Raw genomic sequence first — 10,000 nt, 5'->3', positions numbered from 1 at the left:
GACTTCAACAGCACGCGCCGGTGGGACGGGGTGCCGCCACCCCGGCTCCACGGCTCATCGGGCGACCGCCGTCACCGAGCCCCTCCGGCCACGCGGCGAATGCCGAGGCCAGGCCGCGCGCCCCACCGCTGCCCTTCCGACACGGACACGCTGGCAAACAGGTCGGGAGCGGGGGAACCGGGCGCCGCCACCGCGGCGGGCTGGCCGGGCCTTGCTCGGGGAGGAGGCTCTCGGGCGAGGGCCGGGGAAAAAAAAAGCCCGGCCGCGTCGACCCCCGGCTGCCGGCCACTGCCACCGGACCGGCTGCCGGAAAAATGCCTGCCGGAGCGGGCCCCGGCTTAAGGCCAGGCGGAAAAGGGACGAGGCGCCGCCGCCTCACCTGCCACCGATCGTCCCAGGGGGGCCGCCCCCCCTTCAACCGGGCCGGCACGGCAGCCGACCGGAGCGGAGCAACACACACGCGGGGCTTCTCACCGCCTCGCTGCGGCCAGCGAGCGGCTTCTCGACACGGTCTTTCGGGCCGTCTCTCTCGGCTCTCGGCTCTCTCTCTGGTGGCCCTTCACACTGCCCATTCTCTTCTCTCTGGCTTCTCGGGCAGCTCTCCCCGAAAGAGCGCCCTGGGCAGGACGGGAACCGGGACCAAGCCACGCGGCTCACCCGGCCTAGGCGGCACTCGCTCTGCCCCGACGACCGCGCGGCGCGGCCGCCCTATCCTCCGCCTTGCGACGCAGGCACCCTGGAAACCTGCGGGGACGCGGCCCGTCACCTCGCTCCCAATATACGGAAAGATAAGTCCAAGGCCGCCGACGCCTCCAAGGAGACGAGTGGAAGTCGACCGGGAGGGTGCGCCAGCGCAGGCCGACCGCTACGTCGACATAGCCGGAGGCAGCCTGGAACAGCGACCCCTTGGTGAACTTCCGCAGGCGGCCGCGACACCAGGTCTACCCGGGCGGACGGAGACCAGGTCTACCCCGGCTCCGGGATACCAGGTCTACCCCGGCCGCCGGGTACAAGGTCTACCCCGTCTCCGGGATACCAGGTCTACCCCGGCCGCCGGGTACAAGGTCTACCCCGGCTCCTGGATACCAGGTCTACCCCGGCCGCCGGGTACAAGGTCTACCCCGTCTCCTGGATACCAGGTCTACCCCGGCCGCCGGGTACAAGGTCTACCCCGGCTCCTGGATACCAGGTCTACCCCGGCCGCCGGGTACAAGGTCTACCCCGTCTCCTGGATACCAGGTCTACCCCGGCCGCCGGGTACAAGGTCTACCCCGTCTCCTGGATACCAGGTCTACCCCGGCCGCCGGGTACAAGGTCTACCCCGGCTCCTGGATACCAGGTCTACCCCGGCCGCCGGGTACAAGGTCTACCCCGTCTCCTGGATACCAGGTCTACCCCGGCCGCCGGGTACAAGGTCTACCCCGTCTCCTGGATACCAGGTCTACCCCGGCCGCCGGGTACAAGGTCTACCCCGGCTCCGGGATACCAGGTCTACCCCGGCCGCCGGGTACAAGGTCTACCCCGGCTCCTGGATACCAGGTCTACCCCGGCCGCCGGGTACAAGGTCTACCCCGGCTCCGGGATACCAGGTCTACCCCGGCCGCCGGGTACAAGGTCTACCCCGGCTCCGGGATACCAGGTCTACCCCGGCCGCCGGGTACAAGGTCTACCCCGGCTCCTGGATACCAGGTCTACCCCGGCCGCCGGGTACAAGGTCTACCCCGGCTCCTGGATACCAGGTCTACCCCGGCCGCCGGGTACAAGGTCTACCCCGTCTCCTGGATACCAGGTCTACCCCGGCCGCCGGGTACAAGGTCTACCCCGGCTCCTGGATACCAGGTCTACCCCGGCCGCCGGGTACAAGGTCTACCCCGTCTCCTGGATACCAGGTCTACCCCGGCCGCCGGGTACAAGGTCTACCCCGTCTCCTGGATACCAGGTCTACCCCGGCCGCCGGGTACAAGGTCTACCCCGGCCGCCGGGTACAAGGTCTACCCCGGCTCCTGGATACCAGGTCTACCCCGGCCGCCGGGTACAAGGTCTACCCCGGCTCCGGGATACCAGGTCTACCCCGGCCGCCGGGTACAAGGTCTACCCCGGCTCCGGGATACCAGGTCTACCCCGGCCGCCGGGTACAAGGTCTACCCCGGCTCCGGGATACCAGGTCTACCCCGGCCGCCGGGTACAAGGTCTACCCCGGCTCCTGGATACCAGGTCTACCCCGGCCGCCGGGTACAAGGTCTACCCCGTCTCCTGGATACCAGGTCTACCCCGGCCGCCGGGTACAAGGTCTACCCCGTCTCCTGGATACCAGGTCTACCCCGGCCGCCGGGTACAAGGTCTACCCCGTCTCCTGGATACCAGGTCTACCCCGGCCGCCGGGTACAAGGTCTACCCCGTCTCCTGGATACCAGGTCTACCCCGGCCGCCGGGTACAAGGTCTACCCCGGCTCCGGGATACCAGGTCTACCCCGGCCGCCGGGTACAAGGTCTACCCCGGCTCCGGGATACCAGGTCTACCCCGGCCGCCGGGTACAAGGTCTACCCCGGCTCCGGGATACCAGGTCTACCCCGGCCGCCGGGTACAAGGTCTACCCCGGCTCCGGGATACCAGGTCTACCCCGGCCGCCGGGTACAAGGTCTACCCCGGCTCCGGGATACCAGGTCTACCCCGGCCGCCGCGTACAAGGTCTACCCCGGCTCCTGGATACCAGGTCTACCCCGGCCGCCGGGTACAAGGTCTACCCCGTCTCCTGGATACCAGGTCTACCCCGGCCGCCGGGTACAAGGTCTACCCCGGCTCCTGGATACCAGGTCTACCCCGGCCGCCGGGTACAAGGTCTACCCCGGCTCCTGGATACCAGGTCTACCCCGGCCGCCGGGTACAAGGTCTACCCCGTCTCCTGGATACCAGGTCTACCCCGGCCGCCGGGTACAAGGTCTACCCCGGCTCCGGGATACCAGGTCTACCCCGGCCGCCGGGTACAAGGTCTACCCCGGCTCCTGGATACCAGGTCTACCCCGGCCGCCGGGTACAAGGTCTACCCCGGCTCCGGGATACCAGGTCTACCCCGGCCGCCGGGTACAAGGTCTACCCCGGTTCCGGGATACCAGGTCTACCCCGGCCGCCGGGTACAAGGTCTACCCCGGCTCCTGGATACCAGGTCTACCCCGGCCGCCGGGTACAAGGTCTACCCCGGCTCCTGGATACCAGGTCTACCCCGGCCGCCGGGTACAAGGTCTACCCCGTCTCCTGGATACCAGGTCTACCCCGGCCGCCGGGTACAAGGTCTACCCCGGCTCCTGGATACCAGGTCTACCCCGGCCGCCGGGTACAAGGTCTACCCCGGCTCCGGGATACCAGGTCTACCCCGGCCGCCGGGTACAAGGTCTACCCCGGCTCCGGGATACCAGGTCTACCCCGGCCGCCGGGTACAAGGTCTACCCCGTCTCCTGGATACCAGGTCTACCCCGGCCGCCTGGAACAAGGTCTACCCCGGCCGCCGGGATACCAGGTCTACCCCGGCCGCCGGGTACAAGGTCTACCCCGTCTCCGGGATACCAGGTCTACCCCGGCCGCCGGGTACAAGGTCTACCCCGTCTCCTGGATACCAGGTCTACCCCGGCCGCCGGGTACAAGGTCTACCCCGTCTCCTGGATACCAGGTCTACCCCGGCCGCCGGGTACAAGGTCTACCCCGGCTCCGGGATACCAGGTCTACCCCGGCCGCCGGGTACAAGGTCTACCCCGGCTCCGGGATACCAGGTCTACCCCGGCCGCCGGGTACAAGGTCTACCCCGGCTCCGGGATACCAGGTCTACCCCGGCCGCCGGGTACAAGGTCTACCCCGGCTCCGGGATACCAGGTCTACCCCGGCCGCCGGGTACAAGGTCTACCCCGGCTCCTGGATACCAGGTCTACCCCGGCCGCCGGGTACAAGGTCTACCCCGGCTCCGGGATACCAGGTCTACCCCGGCCGCCGGGTACAAGGTCTACCCCGGCTCCGGGATACCAGGTCTACCCCGGCCGCCGGGTACAAGGTCTACCCCGGCTCCTGGATACCAGGTCTACCCCGGCCGCCGGGTACAAGGTCTACCCCGGCTCCTGGATACCAGGTCTACCCCGGCCGCCGGGTACAAGGTCTACCCCGTCTCCTGGATACCAGGTCTACCCCGGCCGCCGGGTACAAGGTCTACCCCGGCTCCTGGATACCAGGTCTACCCCGGCCGCCGGGTACAAGGTCTACCCCGTCTCCTGGATACCAGGTCTACCCCGGCCGCCGGGTACAAGGTCTACCCCGTCTCCTGGATACCAGGTCTACCCCGGCCGCCGGGTACAAGGTCTACCCCGGCCGCCGGGTACAAGGTCTACCCCGGCTCCTGGATACCAGGTCTACCCCGGCCGCCGGGTACAAGGTCTACCCCGGCTCCGGGATACCAGGTCTACCCCGGCCGCCGGGTACAAGGTCTACCCCGGCTCCGGGATACCAGGTCTACCCCGGCCGCCGGGTACAAGGTCTACCCCGGCTCCGGGATACCAGGTCTACCCCGGCCGCCGGGTACAAGGTCTACCCCGGCTCCTGGATACCAGGTCTACCCCGGCCGCCGGGTACAAGGTCTACCCCGTCTCCTGGATACCAGGTCTACCCCGGCCGCCGGGTACAAGGTCTACCCCGTCTCCTGGATACCAGGTCTACCCCGGCCGCCGGGTACAAGGTCTACCCCGTCTCCTGGATACCAGGTCTACCCCGGCCGCCGGGTACAAGGTCTACCCCGTCTCCTGGATACCAGGTCTACCCCGGCCGCCGGGTACAAGGTCTACCCCGGCTCCGGGATACCAGGTCTACCCCGGCCGCCGGGTACAAGGTCTACCCCGGCTCCGGGATACCAGGTCTACCCCGGCCGCCGGGTACAAGGTCTACCCCGGCTCCGGGATACCAGGTCTACCCCGGCCGCCGGGTACAAGGTCTACCCCGGCTCCGGGATACCAGGTCTACCCCGGCCGCCGGGTACAAGGTCTACCCCGGCTCCGGGATACCAGGTCTACCCCGGCCGCCGCGTACAAGGTCTACCCCGGCTCCTGGATACCAGGTCTACCCCGGCCGCCGGGTACAAGGTCTACCCCGTCTCCTGGATACCAGGTCTACCCCGGCCGCCGGGTACAAGGTCTACCCCGGCTCCTGGATACCAGGTCTACCCCGGCCGCCGGGTACAAGGTCTACCCCGGCTCCTGGATACCAGGTCTACCCCGGCCGCCGGGTACAAGGTCTACCCCGTCTCCTGGATACCAGGTCTACCCCGGCCGCCGGGTACAAGGTCTACCCCGGCTCCGGGATACCAGGTCTACCCCGGCCGCCGGGTACAAGGTCTACCCCGGCTCCTGGATACCAGGTCTACCCCGGCCGCCGGGTACAAGGTCTACCCCGGCTCCGGGATACCAGGTCTACCCCGGCCGCCGGGTACAAGGTCTACCCCGGTTCCGGGATACCAGGTCTACCCCGGCCGCCGGGTACAAGGTCTACCCCGGCTCCTGGATACCAGGTCTACCCCGGCCGCCGGGTACAAGGTCTACCCCGGCTCCTGGATACCAGGTCTACCCCGGCCGCCGGGTACAAGGTCTACCCCGTCTCCTGGATACCAGGTCTACCCCGGCCGCCGGGTACAAGGTCTACCCCGGCTCCTGGATACCAGGTCTACCCCGGCCGCCGGGTACAAGGTCTACCCCGGCTCCGGGATACCAGGTCTACCCCGGCCGCCGGGTACAAGGTCTACCCCGGCTCCGGGATACCAGGTCTACCCCGGCCGCCGGGTACAAGGTCTACCCCGTCTCCTGGATACCAGGTCTACCCCGGCCGCCTGGAACAAGGTCTACCCCGGCCGCCGTCTACCCCGGCCGCCGGGTACAAGGTCTACCCCGTCTCCGGGATACCAGGTCTACCCCGGCCGCCGGGTACAAGGTCTACCCCGTCTCCTGGATACCAGGTCTACCCCGGCCGCCGGGTACAAGGTCTACCCCGTCTCCTGGATACCAGGTCTACCCCGGCCGCCGGGTACAAGGTCTACCCCGGCTCCGGGATACCAGGTCTACCCCGGCCGCCGGGTACAAGGTCTACCCCGGCTCCGGGATACCAGGTCTACCCCGGCCGCCGGGTACAAGGTCTACCCCGGCTCCGGGATACCAGGTCTACCCCGGCCGCCGGGTACAAGGTCTACCCCGTCTCCGGGATACCAGGTCTACCCCGGCCGCCGGGTACAAGGTCTACCCCGTCTCCTGGATACCAGGTCTACCCCGGCCGCCGGGTACAAGGTCTACCCCGTCTCCTGGATACCAGGTCTACCCCGGCCGCCGGGTACAAGGTCTACCCCGTCTCCTGGATACCAGGTCTACCCCGGCCGCCGGGTACAAGGTCTACCCCGTCTCCTGGATACCAGGTCTACCCCGGCCGCCGGGTACAAGGTCTACCCCGTCTCCTGGATACCAGGTCTACCCCGGCCGCCGGGTACAAGGTCTACCCCGGCTCCGGGATACCAGGTCTACCCCGGCCGCCGGGTACAAGGTCTACCCCGTCTCCTGGATACCAGGTCTACCCCGGCCGCCGGGTACAAGGTCTACCCCGGCTCCTGGATACCAGGTCTACCCCGGCCGCCGGGTACAAGGTCTACCCCGGCTCCGGGATACCAGGTCTACCCCGGCCGCCGGGTACAAGGTCTACCCCGTCTCCTGGATACCAGGTCTACCCCGGCCGCCGGGTACAAGGTCTACCCCGTCTCCTGGATACCAGGTCTACCCCGGCCGCCGGGTACAAGGTCTACCCCGGCTCCGGGATACCAGGTCTACCCCGGCCGCCGGGTACAAGGTCTACCCCGGCTCCGGGATACCAGGTCTACCCCGGCCGCCGGGTACAAGGTCTACCCCGGCTCCGGGATACCAGGTCTACCCCGGCCGCCGGGTACAAGGTCTACCCCGGCTCCTGGATACCAGGTCTACCCCGGCCGCCGGGTACAAGGTCTACCCCGTCTCCTGGATACCAGGTCTACCCCGGCCGCCGGGTACAAGGTCTACCCCGTCTCCTGGATACCAGGTCTACCCCGGCCGCCGGGTACAAGGTCTACCCCGGCTCCTGGATACCAGGTCTACCCCGGCCGCCGGGTACAAGGTCTACCCCGGCTCCTGGATACCAGGTCTACCCCGGCCGCCGGGTACAAGGTCTACCCCGTCTCCTGGATACCAGGTCTACCCCGGCCGCCGGGTACAAGGTCTACCCCGGCTCCGGGATACCAGGTCTACCCCGGCCGCCGGGTACAAGGTCTACCCCGGCTCCTGGATACCAGGTCTACCCCGGCCGCCGGGTACAAGGTCTACCCCGGCTCCGGGATACCAGGTCTACCCCGGCCGCCGGGTACAAGGTCTACCCCGGCTCCGGGATACCAGGTCTACCCCGGCCGCCGGGTACAAGGTCTACCCCGGCTCCTGGATACCAGGTCTACCCCGGCCGCCGGGTACAAGGTCTACCCCGGCTCCTGGATACCAGGTCTACCCCGGCCGCCGGGTACAAGGTCTACCCCGTCTCCTGGATACCAGGTCTACCCCGGCCGCCGGGTACAAGGTCTACCCCGGCTCCTGGATACCAGGTCTACCCCGGCCGCCGGGTACAAGGTCTACCCCGGCTCCGGGATACCAGGTCTACCCCGGCCGCCGGGTACAAGGTCTACCCCGGCTCCGGGATACCAGGTCTACCCCGGCCGCCGGGTACAAGGTCTACCCCGTCTCCTGGATACCAGGTCTACCCCGGCCGCCTGGAACAAGGTCTACCCCGTCTCCTGGATACCAGGTCTACCCCGGCCGCCGGGTACAAGGTCTACCCCGTCTCCGGGATACCAGGTCTACCCCGGCCGCCGGGTACAAGGTCTACCCCGGCTCCGGGATACCAGGTCTACCCCGGCCGCCGGGTACAAGGTCTACCCCGGCTCCGGGATACCAGGTCTACCCCGGCCGCCGGGTACAAGGTCTACCCCGGCTCCTGGATACCAGGTCTACCCCGGCCGCCGCGTACAAGGTCTACCCCGTCTCCTGGATACCAGGTCTACCCCGGCCGCCGGGTACAAGGTCTACCCCGGCTCCGGGATACCAGGTCTACCCCGGCCGCCGGGTACAAGGTCTACCCCGGCTCCGGGATACCAGGTGTAGCCCGGGGGGCCGGACAACGGGTCTACCCCGGCGCCCGGAGGAAAAGTCTACTCCGGGGCCATGGCAAGAGGTATTTCCCCATACCCGGGTAGTAGAGCGTTTCTCAATGGCCGGCTTTACCTTTTTTTGCCTGGTGGGGGTGGGGGGGGCGGGCGCGAGGGGGGGGGCTCGGTGTGGGTTTTTTTGGGGGGTGGGGGAATGTGCGTTGCGGGACTTTTGGTTCGAGTTTTCTGGGTTTGTTTTAGGAGTTACGGGGTTATCCCTTTGTTTTTTGTGGCTTGGTTCCCCTTGGTCTGGTTTGGGGTTCGGGTTTCATTTCCCGCGCTTCCCCTTTCCTCCCTTCTCGAAGAGAACGACTCTTCTGTTCCCTCGGCGCAAGAAACTGATCCGGAAAAGGAATTTTCTTGACGAACTTTATTTCTTTCCCTCTGGTACCCAGAGCGATCCCAGACCAAGCTGACAGGCAGCCTGCGTCAGCCTGCCGTCGAAGCAGCGTCAGCAGCCCCCTCCGCCCGGGGTGCCGCGCAGCCCTACCCGGCCGAACGGAATTTCAGTGGGGCCAGCGCGCAAGGGAAGCGAGGGAGGGAGGGAGGGACGGGGGGGCGGGGGGGGGAAGGGAGGGAGAGAGAGACAGAGAGAGAGGGGCACGGTGACACACACGCCGGCTCCACACACTCGCAATCCGACGCCGCCCCCTCAGAGCCCGCCCATCGACGGTTGGGGGCGCCCCGCCTGAAGACTTTCCCTGCCTCCGCCCATCGGCGGTTGGGGGCGCCCCGCCCTGCCCCATCAGACTCCCCGGCGCCGCTCGCAGACTACTTTCCCCACCCCCGTCGCCGTCCCCCGCCCGCTCTCTCCTCGGCCGGTTCGCACACCCGCAGCGGCGGGAGGGCCAGGAGCGGGCCGACACCGAGGAAGGCGGGTCCTTCGGCCAGCAGGGCCGGGGCCCGCGGCAGAGGCGGCCCCTTTGCCGAGAAGCCTTCTCTTCGGCTCTCGCCCAGCCTTCTGCTTTGACGGCCTTCTTTCCTTGACGCTCCAGCCCGGCCTGGCCCCGTCCGAGCCCGGGGCAGGACGGCAGCGGGGTGGGGGGGAGGGGGGTCGAGCGGCTGAAGGCAGTGAGGGATCCGGAGACGGAGGCAGGAGCCGGGCCGCTGTCGCTTTGGGCACGGAGGAGGCGGGAGCGCTGCCGGCTCCCAACGGCCGGCTCCTTCCCTCTCTAGACTGGCGCCGGGCGGCCGCAGGGTGGGTCGTGCGCGGGACAGCAGGTCCGCCCGGGACACCAGGGCGACAGTTCTGCCGCAGCAGCCGGGCGGCCGGAGGCCGGGCCCGGAGTAGGACGACAGGTCTACCCCGGCGCCCGGAACACCAGGTCTACCCCGGCTCCAGGGCAACAGGCCTACCCCGGCGCCCGGAATTCCAGGTCTACCCCGGTGCCCGGAACACCAGGTCTACCCCGGCTCCAGGAGAACAGGCCTACCCCGGCGCCCGGAATTCCAGGTCTACCCCGGCTCCAGGGGAACAGGCCTACCCCGGCGCCCGGAATTCCAGGTCTACCCCGGCTCCCGGAAGACCAGGTCTACCCCGGCGCCCGGAAGACCAGGTCTACCCCGAGGCTTCCGTGCACCAGGTCTACCCCGGCGCCCGGAAGACCAGGTCTACCCCGAGGCTTCCGTGCACCAGGTCTACCCCGGCGCCCGGAACACCAGGTCTACCCCGGCTCCAGGGGAACAGGCCTACCCCGGCGCCCGGAATTCCAGGTCTACCCCGGCGCCCGGAAGACCAGGTCTACCCCGAGGCTTCCGTGCACCAAGTC

The sequence above is a fragment of the Lonchura striata genome, chromosome 28 (genome assembly GCF_050655825.1).
Source record: "Lonchura striata isolate lonStrDom1 chromosome 28, ASM5065582v1, whole genome shotgun sequence".
Lineage (NCBI taxonomy): Eukaryota > Metazoa > Chordata > Aves > Passeriformes > Estrildidae > Lonchura > Lonchura striata.
This window is presented reverse-complemented; position numbering follows the sequence as displayed.